The 21963-nt window shown below is 46.3% G+C and overlaps 1 long non-coding RNA gene across 2 annotated transcripts; it reads left to right on the forward strand.

Annotated features, from left to right (window-relative positions):
• Window positions 1-258: 258 nt before the first annotated feature.
• Window positions 259-21750, forward strand: LOC140384584 (uncharacterized). 2 transcript variants are annotated; one of them, XR_011933094.1, is made up of 3 exons: window positions 259-663; window positions 12725-13014; window positions 20311-21750. It is a non-coding gene; the product is annotated as an uncharacterized lncRNA (long non-coding RNA). The 2 variants fall into 2 exon arrangements; XR_011933093.1 differs by having other exon boundaries at window positions 12725-13004.
• Window positions 21751-21963: the final 213 nt, after the last annotated feature.

Here is a 21963-nt window from a genome sequence, read left to right on the forward strand (position 1 = left end):
GAAGGTGAACAAAGCTCATTTGAGTGTCTACTTTTTAAGTTCACTCTTCCACCATTTCCACATGAGCGCAAGTCATTAAACTAACTTCCCACACAAATAACAATCTGAATCAAGCATGATTAAAATTCAAGTCAGTGGTTTTATGTTAATGATAAGCTATACTTAACATTAACCTCCTAAAAGGATGGCACAGTAGGGGAACAATGTGAGTGCTCAGCCTTGAGAGAGCACTTGTTAATTATTAACTGTGAACATTGCAGAGATGCAGTGGGATATCATGTGAAGTATCTACAGACTGCCAAGGGAGAAAAAAAAAGTTTCCCCCCCCCCTCAGATAACATTTTACTCACGGTGGATTTTAATTCTTTTATCTTGAGATTTGTGTGATCAAAATGAACTTAAATAAACGGAAAATTATTAGCATAAAACAGATAGAGGACACCAACAATCTCCGCTGGGCCAGGGTTGCAAATCGAGGAGAGGAAAAACGAACTGCTCAGGTATTGAGAGTCACCCAAAGAACTGCTGCTGCTAACTGCTGCGATATCGACAGAGAAAAGAGGGCCCTTCAGAGGTTCTTAGAAAAGGTGAAGACGACTAAAGGATACCTGCAAGAGGAACTGCACAACGAAAGGAGTTCTGATGAAAAACATTAAGTTGGAAGTCAGTATTATTTTGACATGTTTTATATATTCCAACATGGATTATTGCCACACAAGTGTTATTTGCTGTCGCTGAACCACTATTTCTTGTTTTATTGCGTCTTGTCTACATTTTCACCTCAGTGATGTTCTTCTGCACAAAGGCTTGAAGCCCGTGCAGTCGTCTCAATCAATTATGGAATGCTGGAATAGCTCGCAGTATTCCTTGCTTAGGCAACAAAACAATATGCCAAAGTAAAGAGGAGCATTTTAATTATCATTGGAATTTTTATTCCTCAGTGAGATTCCTTTCGATGGCTTTCATGTTCTTACCACCGATTATTTTATTTAAAAAATCAATTGGAAACACAAAATCAGTTGTGCGCTGCTGCTTCACAGCCATGTTCGCACTGACAGCCAGCGACCTGCTTTATGGCCCCAGTCTGCAGCCCCATTTCTAACTGATGTGAGTTTGGACATTCTCCCACCCAGCCCAGTCCAAATGGCTCAGCTTTTGGCTTTATTCAGATTCTCCTTACTTATAATAGACTTTACATTTGCTCTTCAGGAGAATTAGTTTTCTTACCAACACAGCAGTACAGCATTTGTACGAAGGGAAGCATGGTGGCACAGTGGTTAGCACTGCTGCCTCACAGCTCCAGGGTCCCAGGTTCAATTCCGGCCTCGAGTCATTGTATGTGTGGAGTTTGCACTTTCTCCCCGTGTCTGCGTGGGTTTCCTCCGGGTGCTCCGGTTTCCTCCCACTGTCCAAAGAAGTGAAGATTAGCTGGATTAGCCATGCTAAATTGTCCAAAAGGTTAGGTGGTGTTGCTGGGTTACGGGGTTAGGGTGTGTCATGATATGCAAACATGCAGCTAATGAACACATAGAATAGGACACGACCAATGAGCAGTCAGGACACTCAGGGGTGGTATTGTTGCTAACTTGCTGTTGTCTCTTAATTTGGCTCTGTTTAATTACGTTTGCTCAAGAGTCGCCAGGTATCTTTCGACACCACCACAAAGGTTAAAAACCGAATACTGATTAAAGACTCTATACACCAGTTAGTAAGTTCAAAAGCAAAGCTCATTTATTTACACCCAGTCAAATGTACTCATGCATAAAACTCTACAAACTAAACTACCACTAATACTAAAGCCTATACTTAGCTTTGGGTGCCCACTCAGTCAGAGGAACAATGGCCATTGCTCGGTTCTGAGGCTGCTGGGTTGAGCTGTTTACAGGATAGCAACTAGGAGCGTCTATCTCGTTGCATGCATTGACTTGGAACTTACTTGGTCTGGTGTAGCTGCAAGGCAGGTCTCTCCTCGCTGAGAGCCAAGGCCAAGAGAGCGATTCTCTCTTGGGGAGTCTTTTTTATACCCCAAAAGGGCTTTGCGTGCTTTTGGGCGGGCCTTGAACTTGGCCCCAATTAATTGGGCCGTTTCCCAATTGTCCTTATCAATTTTCCTCCAATAGAGGGGTGGGTTCCCTGGTTGCTGGGCATGTCCTAGGTGGCCGTTGGTTTGCTTTGTCTTAGTCTCCTCTGGCGCCGGAATGTCTGGCTTAGCATTGTTTATCTAACTGTCGCCTTTTGTTCTCGGGGATGGCTCATTAGTATGTAGATGGGTTAACAGTACCGGTCCTGTCTGAGAGCTAAGGCTCTAATCAACAGACAGAACTTGCACCTGCTTGCTTTTTCGGTATTGTCCAATTTTCCCTGCATTCTCTGTAAGTGTCCATTTTGTAATCGGGACATGGCCATCCCAGATGGCTACACCCCCTCCTTGTGATCCTCAACGCGAAGCATGAAGGATCACATTACTACGTCGTCTTCATCCTCTGACCAAGCGGGGCACCCATAATCAGGCTCTACTCTGCCCTATCCTATGAAACACAATTTTACCAAAACATTTTAAATACATACATTATTATAAAACTCTACGGGGCGCTATGACATTAATGCATGCATTACAGAAAAATAAAAAACTGGAACCGCTAACTATCCTCAATAAACTATCCTCAATGTACAAAATAGCAGCACACAAATTTCTCTGGCCTGGCATCAGACACAGAGGTTTACATCTCTTTATTTCACAGAATACATAAGGAGAAATGGATGCACTTTAATCAGTCTCAATGGGTTCGAGGGTCTGGTGAAATCCAAAACTGGGGGACCTAAACCTGTATACCGGGGTGCGAGAGCGGTAGGTTCTCTTTTGCCATTTCCTGACTCTAAGTGTCTGCACGACACTGCAAAGTATCGCCAGTACTAAGAGGGCTTCTACTACATATGATAGTGAGTGCCCGGTGATAAACTTATCGCACCAGGTCGGGTATTGTTAGCTGTCGTGGGGTTCTGTGTATTGCAGGGGTGGGAATCATTCACGGCTTGTGTGGTAGGGGTCAGTGGGTAGTGTCTGCGCGCAACTGAAGGGATCCCGCTGAGATCCATGTGAACACGAAGGCTGTCTTCATCTTTGTCGGTCTTCTTCTTTGCCTTCCTCTGGGGTTCCTGAGGTTCCTGAGTTCTGTGAACACAAGCATAATATCTGTTATTATCTTGCTTAAGATCTCGTATGTCTGTCTGTCTGTCCTCTGTTGACAATTTCCCTTTATAATTGGTCACCATCTGTGACTCCCTCATTTTTTTAAAAAACCAAATATTTGGGACAAGACATCCAAGAAAAATACTGACATAGTGCGAGCTGTCTCGCAGCCTGTGCGATCTACCATCCTAGTGTTTTAGGATGTAAATTGCATACGGAAACAACCTAAGGGTTGCCAAAACCAAACAAAAGAATTTCGAACTGAAAGTGCCAAAATGGGGTGCGTATGGGCCGCGGCGGGCAAGAAATGGGTGGAATCCCCGGGTAGGACGGTGATCAATGCCGTTTGTGCTCTACCGAAGCGTAGCTGATCAGAGGGGGATCCTCAGGCAGGGCGGGGACCAGTGCCGTTTCTCCATTGCCTGAGCAACCGGCAAGAACGGGTAAGAATGTGGTCATCGTGGGGGCTTCCTCTCATGATCGAATCAGGAGAGTAGCTATGAGTAGTGTTCTGTCGACAAACTAGCTCCTCTGAACGGTTGTCTGGCGACAAACTTGTACCTCTAAACTGGTTTCTGTTGACAAACTAGTTCCTCTGAACTGTTGGCTGGGGACAAACTTGTTCCATTAACAGGCATTGGACGTCAAAAGAGTGGTGACGTTGGGTCGTGAAAACACTTAACATTAGCACTAACGAACAAACATACAACAAACATGCTGCAGGTTCCATCAGAAAGGACACCGTATGTCTCCATCGGTTCCTTTTTTCTCCATCATCTGGACACTTCACTGCTCAATAGCGAACAGGGTCGCAAAGGGATTTGTTTGGTGGGAGTCAGACTCTAAGTCATCATCTGTACCCGGCTGCCATACTCTTGACCGTAGTAACCGTGCTAAAGCTGCTTGGGGCGAATTGGGGTCCATCTCATCATTCCGGATGAGCCTGAACGAATTGTCTCGGTGCCAGAATCGTGTGTCGAGGTTGGAGCAACTAGGTTTCAATCCGTAATTGTCGGGCGGTGGGTCTGGGTCAGGGTCTTTGATATATGTAATCTCGAAGGGGTCAGTGGAATCATGCTCGGATTCGCTGGGAGTGGGGCCTGGTACAGGGGGGATAATCATTACGTGGTGTGCTGTGGCTGTCGTCATTGCCGTCGCTATCACTGTCGCTGCTGGTTGAAGGAAGGGAAAGGTGGAGTCATGCCTCTGGGGGTGGAGTTAAAGTCGTGCATGAGGACGGGCTGGACTGGGTGGGGGAGGGTAGGAAAACGTCATCTGTGGGTGGGACGTGCTCGTCTGCTGCTGCGAGCGGGATGTGGTGTGTGTGGCATTGCTGTGAGCCAAAAGCCTTGAGCTGGTTTATGTGAAACCACGCAGACTTACCATTGGGATAGGTTATTTTGTATACTAAGGGGCTGACTTTGTCCAAAATGGAGTACGGTCCGGAGAATTTAGGGGAAAGGAATGAACTGGGGTTGTAAAGGGAAAGCATCACTTGCTGCTCTACTGCAAACTCAGTGGTGTGTACCGTTTTGTCGAAACAAGCCTTGCTCTGTTTCTTCCTGGTTCCAAGTCTCACTGCTGCTGAAAGTTGGGCTGCCTTTATGTTCTGTATCAATTGTTGAACCGCATTTTTATGCGTGAGGGCTGTAACTGCGGGGCTGGCCAAATCCAGTCCTAATAAATACTCTGTCCCTTTCATGGGGCATCCAGTCATGAGGGTGTGGGGGTGTATCCTGTGCACGTGGATACCGTGTTCCTTATAAACATTAAAGCAAATGGGAGAACTGAATCCCAAGTGCTGTTATTCTGCTGTACCATCTTCCTGAGGGTGGCTTTTAATGTCCTATTCATCCGCTCCACGAAACCACTTGACTGGGGGTGGTATGCGATATGAAACTTTTGTCGAATGCCGAAAATCGTGAGGATGTTTTTCATTACACGTCCTGTGAAATGGGAGCCTTGATCGGACTCTATACTGCGGGGGAGTCTCCATCTTGTGAAGATGTGGTGTGTTAATATTTTAGCCATTGTCTTGGCCGTATTAGTTTGCGATGGAAATGCTTCCTCCCATTTTGTGAAGGTATTTATCACCACCAACACATACTTATACCCATTTCTGCAAGGGGGTAGGGGTCCTATATAGTCTATCTGTAGATTTGTCCAGGGTCCATTAATGGGCGGGTCTGACTAAGTTGAGCCTTTTTCGCATATCTGTCCGGATTGTTCTGGGCACAGATCAAGCAATTCTCTATGTAATGGGTAACATCGGCTTTTAAACCAGGCCACCAGGAGAGCGGTCTGAGGTGGGCTAGGGTGGGTTCAATACCTTGGTATCCATGATTGTCAGTGAACTGACAAAGGATCTGGTTCCTGTCCTGGCTGGGAACTATATAAATGGCATCCTTTAAAATCACACCGTCATGTGTGGTTATTGCATTCTTGTATTTATCATATGGGGCTGGGAAGTTACCCTTTAAAAGTTTCCTGAGTTTCTCGTCCTCTTTCTGTGCCTTCGCTAGATTCTGAATATTGGCCTATGAGACCTGAACTGTGTACTGGGGTGCTTTCGGGGGGTTCAAAAAATAACCATGCCTGGAGCCTGCCTTCGCTAGGGCGTCTGCTTTAACATTACCAGGGGGGGAAGAACGGTGATGACTGCGAACCTTAATTATTCCATACTTTCTCTCCTTCGCTGTCTCTAAGATATGGCGGAGTAATCGTGCTGAAGTTAGGGGTTTACCGTCCGCGGAAACAAATCCTCTCATTTCCCACAGGGGTAGGAATTCCGTCAAACTATTGCAGACATACAAGCTGTCCGAATGGATGTCTGCTGGGGTCGGGAACGAGTCGGGGTGGTCTACAATATAAGCGATTGCTGCCAGTTCTGCTGCCTGCGAGCCTAAGTGTCCTGGCAACTTTAGTGAAATCTCATCTACGGCGCGTCCCTGCATGTCCTCTACGTAAATACCGCAACCGGTGATTCTCTTTCCATTTAACACTGTGGAGGAGCCATCCACCTAAATCTTCAGGGGTGCGCATGTGCCTGTGGGCTGGGGTCTCTGGGGTATACTACCTGTTTTCCTGGGAGGTGTTTTGTATAAATGGGCCTGTGTTCTGTTTTGTGGTGATGATCTCACATTCATGAGGGGTGCCTGCATACTGCAAATTATCGGCAAGGAAGGTGTGGGTCTAGGTTTGTTTTACTGTGATGTCCCGTCCCTGTAAAAGAAGGGTCCAACGGGCTGCGCGGATTTGGCTGACTGTGCCATCCTTTAGTCGACCGTCTAACAATAGCTGTGTTGGGGTGTGTTCTGTGAGGATGGTGATGGGGTTGAGTCCTGTAATGTAGGCGAAATATTGTACTGCCCAAAAAACTGCGAGCAGGTGCCTTTCGCAGGCAGAAAATCCTTGCTCTACAGGGTCTAACACGCGTGAGGCGTATGCGATGGGGCGTAACTGGTCATGGCGTTCCTGGAGGAGCACGGCCGAAAGGGTTCGGTTGGTGCTTGCAACTTCGATTGCGTACGGGGAAAGTGGATCTGGGACCTGTAGTGCGGGGGCTGTGCTGAGTGCTCTTTTTAAAGCGTCCACAGCATCCGTATGCTGTGGAAGCCATTCCCAAGGTGCCTGCTTCTTGAGAAGTTCGGAAAGGGGCGCTGCTTTAGTGGCGAAACCGTCAATATGGTTTCGGCAGTAGCCAACCAGTCCTAAAAATGACCGGAGGGCTGGGACATTGTGGGGCAGGAGCAATTTGACGATCGAGTCAATTCTCTTTTGCTCGATCTCACGTTTACCATGAATGATCACTGTTCCCAAGTAAATCACTTTCTCTTTCAAAATCTGGGCCCCTTGGGGTTGACTTGTCAACCAATTTCTTTTAGGAGTGCTAGGAGTTCGGCGAGAAGCGAAATGTGCTCTCCCTTTGTGTCTGTCTGTAGTAACAAGTCGTTTACATACTGGACCAGACAATCGGGGCGGGAAAATTTTGCTAATCCATTTGCCAGCTGTCAGTGGAAAATGGAGGGGAGTTGTGGAAGCCTTGTGGAAGGCACGTCCACGTGTACTGTTGCCTTCGGAATGTAAAGGCGAATTTCTACTGGCACGCTTTAGCCAATGGAATGGACCAAAAGCCATTACTAACGTCCAAAACCGAAAAAAAATTTGACTGGAGTCCCTGTTTGAGCATGGTCTCGGGACTCATGGCTATGGTGGGGGCTGCTGCTGGGGTGACATTGTTCAGTTCCCGGTAATCAATGGTCAGTCACCATGATCCATCCGGTTTCCTGACGGGCCAAATTGGTGCGTTGTTTGTGGAGGCTACTGACCTGAGTACGCCTTCATCCAACAAACACTCTATTACTTTGGAGATTTCTCCCTCTGCTTCCTGGGGAAATCCGTACTGCTTCTGGGGTTTAGGGTCGGGACCTGTAATGTTCACAAAGCCAGCCAATTTGCCACAGTCGTGCTTATGCTGTGCAAATGCTGCTTTATGTTCCTGCAGGACTGCCCTAACCCGTTTGTCTGCACTAATGGTTCGAGGGTCGAACCAGAAGTCTCCTACTGAGTTAATCCTATTTACTTTTTCTCCTACTGTGAGTGTGGTGGGGGCTCGTGCTGCCTTTGCCATTTTCTATACACACTTGTTAACTGGGTCAAAAGAAAGGTTGTGGGAGCTCATGAAATCGATCCCAAGGATATGTTCTGCTGTCTGGGGCAGATCAACCAAAACCACACGGTGCTTACTTGTGATGTTCCCTATTTGTATCGCTATAGGGGCTGTGATGTGTCCTTGTTGTAAATGGCCTGTAAAGCCGTTGAGTGTGATGGTGTCTGTTGTGGGCCACGTGCCTCGCTGATACATCATGGAGGAATTGAGTGTGGTGCGGGACCCTCCTGTGTCCCAAAGAAATTCTACGAGGTGTCCCCGAACTTTGCCTGCTACTACCGGTCTACCAGACTTGCCCCAAAGGATGTCGCAGACCCAAGTTGGGGAGCCCGAACACCGTCAGTTGATACCGTTCATGTCTGCATCCTCTGAATGGGCACGAACGCTATGTATCGGCTTTGCCCTATTCCTGTTTAGGGTGCCTGTCTGTTGGTTTCTCTGCTGCTTTTGGGGCACTTGACACTCTCGTGCATAGTGTCCTAATTGTCCACAGCTTTGGGCTGGAGTGGGCAGTTCCTGCCCTCATTTACCCATGCGGGATTCTGCTGTGCTTTAACTGGATTCATATCTGCCTGCTCTTCATCGGGTTTTATAAATGCGATTTTGCTTTGGACTGATTGCTCTCAGGCACGGGACAATCTCTTCAAAACCCATTTTCCATTGTGGGCCTCATCTGAGGGGTCGTAATTTGCGCAAGCTCTCTGTCCTGCGTCTGTCGCGTGAGAAACTAGGATTCAAGTCCATTTGGCCATATTATCTGGGGACAAATGGGCGCGGGCTAACTCTCTGAAAACTGCTGTGAAGTGTATCCCAAGCGTCCAGCAAATGCTGTGGGGTGCTCTGTCTTCTTTTGCCTACACTTATTTAGGCATTCAATGGGGTCTCCTCTGTTGTAGCCGATCGCATCAAGGATCGCTGTGTGCATCTCTTAGAGTGTGCCTCCTCCGACATTCTGTGGGTCGGGAAGGGCTGCCACGACTGAAGGGTCGAGGCTTAAAACTGTGAGCTTCACTTGCTCCTTTTCGTCCAGGCCGTACATGGTAGCCTGCTGTTTGACTTTCGCGAAAAATTGGTGGGGGTCTGATGTGGGAAGGAACTGTGTAATTTTTCCACACGCGTCCCATAATTGGGTCACAGTTAATGGGGTTGCACATAGGAAATCTGCTTCTCCTTCTCCTGCGGCCCTGCGGTGTGTGGTTACAGGGTTCATGGGGGTGTGTTCTGCCTGTTCAGTTGGGGGTTGGGGCGCTTTCCTTTTCTGGCGTTTTTCCTGCATACATGTCCCATGCACGTATCTATGGGCAGTCTCGTTCAATTCCTGCCAATCGGGGCCGTTTTCCTGATCTAACTGTGGTCTAAATTTGTTTTGTAACCCATTTTGAACGGAAAGCAGAGATTGCAATTCTGCAATTTGCTTCGGGCACTTTGCATGGTCTACGTAGCTCTGCCTTTGTTCCGTCGTGGAAGTATGGAGTGCTCGTAGGGCTGCCTTCAAATCATTGCACTGTTTCTGCAATTTCTCAACTTGTTGCTCGGTCTCTTGTCTTACCAAGACCGCACTTTGCGTGTCCTGGTAGACCTTATCGTATTGCGTTTGGAAACTACTCAAATGCACGAGATCAGACTGGTGTGCCCTCTTGGCATCATCCACCTCTCTGTCCCTTGCTGCTAGCTGCTCTTTTAAATCTCTATTCTCCTTCTCTACTTCGCTCACGTCTACCTCACTACTTCTGTCTCTCTCCTCTATCTCTCTACGGAGCGGCCTTACGACCTCCTCTGTGTCTCGCAATTGTGCCAAGCAGGACATGATTGCCATCGGCTTGCGAGCTTTCCCGAAGCTCTTCTTGTGGATCTCTGACAGGTTCTCCCACCAAGTATGTCCTATACTCCCGGGACCTGTTTCCTCATTAGCGCAGAATTCACTCCAAAGGGGCCATCCTTCCCCTTTGAGATATTTCCTGGTCTCATCTTTCCAAATGGAACACTGTCCTACTCTGATGGTCGCTGCGACCTCGAAGTCCTGGGGGTTCATAAGGCATTCCATTGCCTTCATTGCCATTTTCTCTATCTAGGTTCTCTACTGAATTTGGAACAGGGGGTGATAAAGTGGTGATGTAAACATGGGTACGGCTTACGCTAATTTCCAGCCTACAAAATTCCCAACAGTTTTACGCAACTAAATCTCTCAGGTTACCTTATATCCCTGTTAGTACGCATGCATTAATACACTTCTGAATCTCAGAGACTTGATCAGTACTGTTCTTATGCTTGTGGTTTTTCTGTTTCTAATTGGATTCTCAATACAAATTTGGGTTCTCTCGGAGTGGTTCGGCCACTTCTAAGTCGAGTCCCGTCAGAAGTCGCCAGTAAATGTTGCTAACTTGCTGTTGTCTCTTAATTTGGCTCTGTTTAATTACGATTGCTCAAGAGTCGGCAGGTATCTTTCGACACCGCCACAAGGTTAAAACCGAATACTGATCAAAGACTCGATACACCAGTTAGTAAGTTCAAAAGCAAAGCTCATTTATTTACACATAGTCAAATGTACTCATGCATAAAACTCTATATTCTAAACTATCACTATTATGAAAAGCCTATACTTAGCTTTGGGTGCCCACTCAGTCAGAGGAACAATGGCTGTTGCTCGGTTCTGAGGCTGCTGGTTTGAGCTGTTTACAGGATAGCAACTAGGAGCGTCTATCTCGTAGTGTGCTTTGACTTGAACTTACTTGGCCTGGTGTAGCTGCTCGCTGAGAGCCAAGGCCAAGAGAGCGATTCTCTCTTGGGGAGTCATTTTTATACCCCAAAAGGGCTTCGCGCGTTTTTGGGCGGGCCTTGAACTTGGCCCCAATTAATTGGGCCGTTTCCCAATTGTCCTTATAAATTTTCCTCCAATAGAGGGGTGGGTTCCCTGGTTGCTGAACGTGTCCTAGGTGGCCGTTGGTTTGCTTTGTTTTAGTCTCCTCTGACGCCGGGATGTCTGGATTAGCATTGTTTACCTAAATGTTGCCTTTTGTTCCCGGGGAGGCTCATTAGTATGGCTTAGCAGTACCAGTCCTGTCTGAGAGCTAAGGCTCTAATCAACAGACAGACCTTGCACCTGCTTGCTTTTTCGGTATTGTCCAATTTCCCTGCATTCTTTGCAAGTGTCCATTTTGCAATCGGGACGTGGCCATCCCAGATGGCTACAGTATCTCACTATAAGAGGGATGAGGCACTCACACCCCGCCTCTTTCCACAGACCAACATCTACAGAGTGAGTCAGGGTGTATCCTCAGCACCGCACCCCAGCACGTGGCTTAGAGCAAGGCTGGTTCAATCACACTGAGTTACTACATTCAGATTAGCAGAGAGTCGAACTCATTGAGAACTGTGCTAATAGTTCAGTAAAACACATTGAACTCACTTCAAATTCTGGAGCACCTTTTACTCAAAACTGCATCAAGTGGCAGCTTGTGTTAATCCAAATTACATAACACAACAGGGTGGAGGCATGAACTTGGGTAGGGTGCTCTTTCCAAGTGCCAGTGCAGACTGATGGGCTGAATAGCCTCCTTCTGCACTGTAAATTCTCTGATTCTATGAACTTATGTCCTGGTGACATGCTTCTGATAATGTGCATGACACAACTAAACTCACCACCCTTTTTGGAAGGAAGGACCTTGAAGAGGTCAGCATGACTTTTGTCATGAAACTTTGGTGATTTGGGGACACTGTTATAGCCAGTCTTCATTTCTGATCAACTCAATTTTTACCAGAAACTATTCAGCGGTTGTCAATGTTTAGCCACCACTAATTATTTCCACTGTTATTTATCATTGTGTGTTTGAGTAATCACTTACTTTAAAAATGGAGCTGGTGAGCTCAGGTCAATGACTGAATAATGTTTGATAAGTAACAGGAGTCAGTTATGGTTCAGAATAAAATAAATCTTTAATCAGTTACTTATTTAATTGGTACAATGTTTGGAGTGACGTAACTTAACAAAGTGATCTATCAGTTCACCAGATAATTAAAAGATATTCTTCCTCATAGAACATGACAAACTCTCATTTCCGGATGTTATAGAGAGGAAAGATAGTTGAAGGCCTGTAATGTCAGATCTTTACCCATTTGACAGAAAAGAGAGACATGCTGCTGAAGCTTTGCACCATGCACTCCCATAACAGCCTCCCCGAACAGGCGCCAGAATGTGGTGACTAGGGGCTTTTCACAGTAACTTCATTTGAAGCCTACTTGTGACAATAAGCGATTTTCATTTCATTTCAGGTCAAATGCAAGAATGCCAAATTACAAATGAAGATGACAATTTACACGACAGGAGAAATTCATTCATGGGTTTTGGGCATCGCTGGCTAGGCCAGCATTGTGTGCCCATCCCTAATTGCCCTTGAGAAGGTGTTGGTGAGCTGCCTTCTTGAACCGGTGGAGTTCATATAGTACTGTAAGGGAGGGTGTTTCAGGATTTTGACCCAGCGACAGTGAAGGAACAATATATTTCCAAATCAAAGTGGTGAGTGACTTTGGAGGGGTATTTCCAGATGATGGTGTTCCAGGTGTCGATTAGATGGCATGTCGACTGTGGCTGAGGCATTGCATGGAGAAAGCAACACAGAAGTATAAGCTCCCAAACTCCTGAGTAAGTCAAAAAATGGGACAAGGCTTGAATATATTCATTTTGCTAACAAAGAATGACCCCTGCACATGTCACTTCCAGCACGAATAAATGAGCCCCAGTACAAACTTGACTGATTACCTTAAATTGGTTGTTAGCGTAGCTACTAGTACACTCATGATTGTTCAGCAAGTACTGCCCAATATCGGAATGACATCTAACTGCAGACATTTTGTTTTGTGTTTTGCAGGCATGGGCACATTGAGTACAGTCTTACTCTGCCTAATACGAACTGAATGAACATGCTGTTTGATTCGATCAGCCAATCTTTGGGACTATACGTCTGACATTGCGCCAGCACGGATATTCATACAAAACCTTGTTCAATTGTGTGGTAGATAGAACATTCATTTGGACTGAGAACTGCATCCTGTTAATGGGAAATATCACTTGCATGACCATTGCATAGTAACAGTGTGAAACAGCTTTTTTAGCCTGTTGATATTTTTGAGAGATTTTGCCTTTCCAAGGTAATTTGAGGTAATCACATAAATCACGGGAGTCTCACCATTTGTCAGATGCTGCATACCCATGTAAATGAGACAACAGGGGTTGTTCCTAACTCTCTTGCCTCAAAGTCTTCTTGGTTTGACTACAGTGGCATAGGAGGCAGTGGCGCAATGGTATTGTCACTGAACCAGTAATCCAGGGACCCTGGGCACGATCTGGGGACCGGGTTAAAATCTATGGCAGGTGGTGAAATTTGAATTCAATAAAAATCTGAAATTAACAGTTGTGTGATGATCGTGTCGAGTGTCGTAAAAACCCGTCTGGTTCATTAAGAAGGAAATCTGTCGTCCTTACCAGGTCTGGCCAATATATGAATCCAGATCCACAGCAATGTGGTTGATTCTCAAATGCCCTCTGAAATGGAGGGCAGTTAGGGATAGGCAATAAATGCTGGCACAGCCAGCGACGCCCAACATCCCATCAATGAACTTTAAAAACATGACACCAATCTCCAAAGGTGTCCCAATGACCTAGCTTTGTGCCTGGGAACTCATCAGGTTGAGAAACTTGAGGGAGCTAAGGTAGCAATGAAAATGATCCAAAAGTTAAGCTTTATCTTTCTTTTTCCAGGACCTACTGGATCTTTGGGTCCAGGGGACTTTTGTACTGTTTGAGGGGACTTTTGTACTGTTTGGCAAAGATAGACATAAAACTCTGAGATTGGCAGTCAGTTCAGCCAGGAGTACGACTGTTAATGCTAACAGTCCACCTTGTCATCTCTGCTTGGACAGATGGCCAGCACTTGTGGTGCAAGCGTCCTGCCCTTGGCTTGAATCAAGGAGAAGCGATAATTGGGCATTGTGTGTACGACATACAGGCCGCAACGTTTGCAAGTTTAAACCGAATTATCTGGCCACAGCTGGATGTAGTAAGATCGCTGTCATATTAACCACTCCTCATCACTTTCTGACAATGCCTGCCAGAAAATATCTGCAGGTATATATCAAATAATTTGGCTGTGTTGTCCTGTGCACTTGAATGTGTTGCCGACACTCACTATCAAAGTTTACTTCAGGTAACTTCACCGGTGAAGGTAACTTCAGCAAGGAACCAAAGAGGGGGCGGGGGCGGGGGGGGGGGAATCCGAAGGAGGCAGAAAGAAGAAAATTGAAAGAATTATTTGAAAAAATAGCTAATCACGCAAACGTGATTTTCCTTAAGAAAATGAGATCAAAAGAAATTATTTAACATGGAACAGAAGATTAGTTGACTGTGGTGCATTCATGTAAAAGAGCCAGTGTTTAATTAGCTTTTAAAGACCTGTGCTTTTGTATTATTTATAAGCAAGCCTTAATCGTCTGAACACAGGAATTGTGATACCACCTGCCGTCAAACAGGTGAATGATAACATTAAATCCTTCTTAAATTTTTAATAGAGTGTTTTCTTTTAGTTGTCAATCATTTAATGATGTCTACAAATTAACATTGGACAATATATGAAATATATTTTCAATTACATATGGTCACATTTATCCCGTAATCACAGTCATTTATGATACAATATATGCTTAAATATTAGCGCTGCGCCAATAGGGATTTGAATGTTAGCCAAGAAAAATTAATCTGTTGAATATTTCTGCAGCAATTTAACATCATGCTACCAGCGTACCTCACACAGGGCTCAAGAGTCTCAAATAAATACTATTCTTTAAATCAGACTTTCAGTATTTTTTTAATGTTGCCAGGATAAAGGGTTATTGACCATGTCGGGGAACTGAACTTTTTCGGATGGCGATTCGGAGCATTATGACCGGAATTCTCCGAAATCCCGGCCAAGTGTTGACGCCGGTGTAAACACCGGAGTGGTATACGCCGGCGTCAACAGGCCTCCTGGCCCAACAATTCACAGCTGTTCAGGGGTCTCTGTGCTGCTCCGGCGCCGAAAGGAGGCCCTGCACTTGCAACATGGCGGAGCCCGACGCGGAGGAACATAGGCCCCCCCGGAATGAACACGCCCGCCGATCGGTAACCCCCGGTCGCGGGCCTGGCCACCGTAGTCAGCACAGAGATAGAAGAACATATCAATGGGTGCATGGCTGAAGAGCTGGTGTGAGAGGGAGGATTCCGATTCCTGAGACATTGAGACTGGTTCTGGGGGAGGCGGGACCAGTACAAACTGGACAGGTTGACCCTGGGTAGGATCGGGACCGAAGTCTGAGGGGGAGCATTTGCTAGAGTGGTTGGGGAGGGTTTAAACTAAAATGGCAAGGGAATGGGAATTTATGCAAGGAGTCAGAGGAAGGGGGAAACATGGAGAAGAACATAAGAAAGAAAGGAGAACAAGAAACGTGACCGGCAAAGAAATCAAGAGCCAGAATCAAATAAGGCCACAATGAAAAGTAATGGGAACGGAACAAGGAATGTTAAAAGACAGGCCTTAAGGCTTTGTGTCTTATTGCGTGGAGCATTCGTAATAAAGTGGATGAATTAATCAGGCAGATAGATGTAAATTGGTATGATATAGTTGGGATTGCAGTCATATGGTAGCAGAGTGACCAGGGATGGGAATTAAACATCCAGGGGTATTCAGTATTTAGAAAGGACAGACAAAAATGAAAAGACGTGGCATTGGTGGTTAAAGAGGAAATTAACACAATAGTGAGGAAGGGTATCAGCTCCGAGGATGTGGAATCTGTATGGGAGTGCTGAGAAACACCAAGGGGCAAAAAACCTGAGTGGGGGTTGTATCTAAATCCCCAAACTGTAGTGTTGATGTTGAGAATGACATTAAAAAGTAAATTATAGATGCATGCGATAAAGGAACATTGGGCGGCACGGTGGCTCAGTGGTTAGCACTGTTGCCTCAGTGCCAGAGACCCAGATTCAATTCTGATTTTGGAAGACTGTCTGCGGCGAGTTTGCACTTTCTCCCCGTGTCTGCGTGCATTTCCTCCGGGTGCTCCAGTTTCCTCCCACAGTCCAAAGATGTGCAGGTTAGGTGGATTGGCCATGCTAAATTGCCCGTTGTCCAAACATAAGGTGGGGTCACGGGGATAGTGCGGGTGAGTGGGCCTGGGTAGGGTGCTCTTTCGGAGGGTAGGTATAGACTCAGTGGGCCGTATAGCACCTGTCTGCACTGTAGGAATTCTATGATTTTATGATCTGTAATTATGGGTGACTTTAATTTGCATATAGATTGGACAAATCAAATTAGTTAAAATACTGGAGAGCAGGAATTCCTGGAGTGTGTATGCAATGATTTTCTAGACTAAAACATTGAGGAATCAACTAGAGAACAACCACCCTCAACTATGTATTGTGTATTGAGAAATGAATAATTGGCAATCTAGTTGTGGGAGGCCACTTGGGGATTGGTAACCATAATTTGAAAGAATTCTTCATCAAGATGGAGTGTGACGTAGTTGATTCTGAAGCCAGAGTTCTGAACCTAAACAAAGGAAACTATGATGATATGAGGCACGAGTTGGCTATGATGGATTGGGGAACATTCCTGAAAGGTATGATGGTGGATAGGCAATGGAAAACATTGGAATAGCGCATGGGTGAACTGCAACAGTTGCTCATTCCTGTCTGGTGCAAGGATAAAATGGGAAAGGTGGCCAAACCATGACTTACAAGGGAAATAAGATAGGGGCGATTTTGAGCCCTCTCTCTCTGTCCGTGAGAAAGTCGGCAAGGGTTCAAAATCCAGAGAGGGTCAAAAATATAATTATCTTCGGCTGTTGGAATCTTCCCCCACCAGTGGAGTAGGGAGAATCACGCCATTGGCTCCCAGGAACCTCATTTTAATACATTTGCATGTCATTAGCAAGCACTCTCTCCAGAACGTCCGCCCTCACGGAATCTTGTCCCAGCGCTGGTGTGACTTCACACCGGCGTCATTTACTCCACGTTTGGCCAGGCATAAGGCAGTTGAGGGGATCCCTCCGGAGGTATAGAGGTAACAGGAACCTGCTGAGAACCCTGGGGGGATGTGTGGGAGGTGTATTTATGTGAGGTGGGCGGAGGCTGGGGGACAGCGGACATTGAAGGAGTGGCGTAGTGATCTTTACATGGGAATGTACAGAAGGGGCTGATGGGTAATGGAAAGACCACTAGGGGGCAGCACTGGCGTGTATAAAAGAGGGACGCAAGCAGCCCTCTGGTCGCTTCGGCTGATTAGACTGTGAGGAGAACAGAGGCAGAGATTTAGCTCAGGGCTGCTAGTGTGGTCAGCCCTAGTTGTAGAGCAGAGAAATGTTGTAACCTTTCTGCTAGTACAGTTCTTAAATTAAGAACTCATGCCGTTATTTAAGTTGTGTTACCTTCTGTAAAACTTCTGGATGACTTTGAGCCTTCTTCCGAAGCCTCTACTGTAACTGAGTTGAGTAGCACAGATTATGCCTTACAGGTAACAAAACAGTGGGATCTGCCAGCGATAACTGTTGTGTGGAGGGAGCGCCGAGACATCAGAGGTGTGGCCTGTGGTGCGTTGACTACAGCGCTAGTTGGGGCGCCCTTTAAGGAGGTGCCCTAATCTATCTGAAGCTGGTTCCCGGCTCTAAGATTCCGCCCATCACCAGAGTAAACTTTACCCACTCAGCTTTTTGTTTCTCTAAGCGGCTCAAGATTCCATGAGAAATCCTGTCGACTCTTGTCAATGGGATTCACTTCAATTTTCTCATCGTCACTGTCACTTTGCCATGTTTTGGTGAGATTCCACCCAAAATATTAGATCCAAAAAAGAGGCATACAAATTGGTCAGAAAAAACATCAGACCTGAGGAATGGGAGTCCTTTAGAATTCAGCAAAGGAGGACAAAGGGTTTGATTCAGAAGCGGAAAATAGAAGCTTGTGGAGAACATAAACATTGACTATAAAAGCTTCTATAGGTATGTGAAGAGAAAAAGATTGGTGAAAGAGAAAAAATGGGTGATCCGATTTCCTCCTAAATGGCCTCCTTCTGCACTGTAGGCGTTCTATGATCTGAAGACAAAGGTCAGAAACAGGAGAATTTATAACAGGAAACAAAGAAATAGTTGACCAACGAAATACATACTTTGGTTCTTGTGGTAAACCACTGTTACACCTTTATTAGGTGATGTAAGGTAGGACCTGGACTACAGGTTCGCCGGTAGTCCCTGCCTGCTGGCTCCGCCCAGTAGGCGGAGTATAAATATGCGTGTCCTCCATTCAGCAGCCATTTCGCCAGCTGCTGTGGGAGGCCACACATCTTAGAGCAATAAAGCCTCAGTTGTATCCAACTCTAGTCTTTGTTCAATTGATCGAGCATCAGTTCTGTCGACAAAAAAGAGGACACAAATAATGTACTAGAAATGTTAGGGAACAGAGGGGGCTGGATTGTCCGTTTGGGAGACTAAGTCCCCACGCTGGCGTGAAAACGGTGGTGTTTTACATCAGGAAAACCGGCGCAAAACTGCCACCGATTCCCTGCTCCGGGCGGGGCTAGCAGCCAGGCAGCGTAGAGCTCCCAGCTCTAGCTGCCGATACGACCCGGAGCATTGCAGGGTCCGTGGTCATGCATGCGCATGCCGGCGGCCTGAAGCGGCTGCGCCATGCTTCATGGTGGACGCAGCCCGCGGACGCGGACCGCACAAATCGCTCCCCTTCGGCCGGCTCGCCTGCCCTGGACCACCCCCGCACAGTGCCCTCAGCCCCGATTAAAGCCCCTGCCCACGGATCGGCCCTTCCCCGACTGTGGCGCCGATGGACTGAGTCTGCAGCCGCCACACTGAGTCCCGACGGGTGAGACCACACGTGTCGCATGCCATCGGGAACTTGGCCGGTCGGGGACGAAGCATCGCGGGGCGGGCTTCAGGCAATGGCCTGAGGCCGTGGATACTCCTAGAGTACGGCGCTTTTCAGGGAGTTGAGCATCGCGAAAGCAGCGCCGCCCGGATTCTGTCATCATTGGAGATTCTCCGCCCTGTCGCCGAACACGATTTTGCCGTCGGGGATCGGAGAATCCAGCCCAGGGTTTAGTGAGAGGGACGAACTGAAGGAAATCAGTATTAGTAGAGAAATGGTGTTGGGGAAATTGATGGGATTGAAGGCCGATAGATCCCCAGGGCCTTATAATGTACATCACAGAGTACTTAAGGAAGTGTCCCTAGAAATAGTGGATGCATTGGTGGACATCTTCTCAGATTCTATAGACTCTGGAACAGTTCCTACAGATTTCAGTGTAGCTAATGTAACCCCGCTATTAAAAAGGGAGGTACACAGCAAACAGGGAATTATAGATCAGTCAGCCAGACGTCTGTAGTGTGGAAAATGGTAGAATCTATTGTGAAAGATTTAACAGCAGAGCACCTGGAAAACAGAGGCAGGATTGGACAGGGTCAGCATGAACTTACAGAAGGGAAATTATGCTTGACAAATCTACTGGAATTCTTCAAGGTTTTAACTAGTAGGGTTGATGAGGGGGAGCCAGTGGATGTTGTTTATTTGGACTTGCAGAAGGCTTTCGACAAAGTCCTACATTAGAGATTAGCATGTAAAATTAAAGTGCATGGGATTGGGGATAGTGTATTGAGTTGGATAGAAACTTGGTTGGCAGATAGGAAAAAAGTAGGAATAAATGAGTCTTTTTGCAAATGGCAGGCAGTGATCCGCAAAGATCAGTTCTAGGACCCCAGCTATTCACAATATATATCAATGATATGGGGCTGGTATAGCTCAGTTCGCTGGACAGCTGGTTTGTGATGCAGAACAAGGCCAACAGCATGGGCTCGATTCCAGTACCGGCTGAGGTTATTCATGAAGGTCCTGCCTTCTCGACTTTGCCCCTCACCTGAGGTAGAACATAGAACATAGAAAAATACAGCACAGAACAGGCCCTTCGGCCCACGATGTTGTGCCGAACTTTTGTCCTAGATTAATCATAGATTATCATAGAATTTACAGTGCAGAAGGAGGCCACCCGGCCCATCGAGTCTGCACTGGCTCCTGGAAAGAGCACCCTACCCAAAGTCAACACCTCCACCCTATCTCAGGATAAGGGGTAGACCATTTAAGACTAAGATGAGATGGAATTTCTTCACTCAGGCAGTGGCAAATCTTGGAACTCTCTAACCCAGAGGGCTGTGGAAGACTAATCATTGAGCATGTCAAGATAAAAATTGATAGATTTCTGGAGACTAATTGCATCAAGGAATATGGAGATAGTCTAGGAAAGCGGTGTTGAGGTAGATCATCAGCCATGATCTAATTGAATGGAGGAGGATGCTTGACAGGCTCAATGACCTATTCCTGTTCCTATATTCCTATGTTCCCATGTTCTGAGAATGTTTTTGTACTTCACAGGTGATCTTCAATTTTTTGGAAGTCATTTCAAAGGTACAGATTTTGGAGCAAAACATCATCTATATGGCAGATGACACCCCCAGACTTTGCAAAATGGCCGACATCATGCATTGAAAAATCTCAGGTGCTGAAGTAATGCTGAATAGCAAGTAGTTGAAACTGAATCTGCCAAAAGAGGTAATAAACACAGTCAGCAATCTGGATTTCTCATCTAGTAGCAGTTCCAGAAGCCACTGTTAGCATCGAGTTTTGAAAACACTGTATTTTGGGGGAGGTTGGTCAGGCTGTCATCCACCAAGGACGTTGTCTAGACCCATCTTTCCACTGCTTTATTGAGTTGTGCCAGTTCGACACAGATACAGATGGACATTCCGGAACACTGTTCAGTCGGCTGAGTAACGGGGAAAATGTCCTTCTTTTTGTTCATCTTGTCCAGTTGTTGCTGAATTTGTTTATGAGGCGCTGCAGTATATTCCATCGTGTGGACAGGCACAGAGACTTGACATCCTCCTTTAATGCAGTATTGTGTGTGGCCCTCAGTTGCCCTCATCGTCAATTGACCTCATGAATTGTCTAAAGGAAGTTGAGTTCGACAAAGGTCTTTCTGCTTAAAGGGAATTCTTTTGATTGCAAACAACAAATAATGTATCCCATATTCATTTGTCTTTCTTTTGAAGTGTCGCCTGCAATGTAGCTTTAACTCGAAGCTTGATGCTGCCTGGTCCATACAGCTGTGCTTTGGGTGGTATCAGGCATTGTGTCGCCATCTATGGTTCCTTGTTCATGCAACAGTCAAGAAAGCCCAACAACGTCTCTACTTCCTATGGAAGCTAAAGGAATTCAGCATGTCTGCATTGACCCTCACTAACTTCTACAGATGTGCCTTAGAGAGCGTCCTATCCGGCTGCATCACAGCCTGATATGGCAACAGCTCGGCCCAAGTTCGCAAGAAACTGCAGAGTGTGGTGAACTCAGCCCAACACATCACACAAACTTGCCACCCTCACATCGATTCTGTATACACCTCCCGATGCCTCAGGAAGGCAGACAGCATTATCAGAGACCCCTCCCACCCAGGCTTTGCTTTCATCCAGACCCTTCCATCAGGCAGAAGGTACAGAAGTCTGAAGACTCGCACATCCAGACATTGGAGCAGCTTCTTCCCCACAGCTACAAGACTCAACGGCTCACCCTCGGACTGATCTGCTCCCTGTAAGAACACTATTCACGACGCCCTATGCTGCTTTTGCTCATGTGTTTGCTTTGTCTGGCCCCTTGTTCCGCACTGTAACCAATCATTGTTTGTTAATGTACCATTTGTCAATGTACTCTGTTGATTATTATTTTTGTCTATTATGTACGTACTGTGTACGTTCCCTTGGTCGCAGAAAAATACTTTACACTGTACTTCGGTACATGTGACAATAAATCAAATCAAATCAAGAGAAACAAAACACTGGCTCCTGTGTCCAATTTAAAGTTGATGAAGTGACTGTTTACCAAGGCGTCCACATTCCGAAAGGAGACCCAGGTTCAATTCCGGCCTCGGGTAACTGTGTGGAGTTTGTACTTTCTCCCCGTGTCTGTGAGGGTTTGCTCCAAGTGCTCCAGTTTCCTCCCACAGTCCAAAGATGTGCAGGTTAGATGTGCCAT

Source organism: Scyliorhinus torazame, chromosome 10 (assembly GCF_047496885.1).
Source record: "Scyliorhinus torazame isolate Kashiwa2021f chromosome 10, sScyTor2.1, whole genome shotgun sequence".
NCBI classification, from domain to species: Eukaryota; Metazoa; Chordata; class Chondrichthyes; order Carcharhiniformes; family Scyliorhinidae; genus Scyliorhinus; species Scyliorhinus torazame.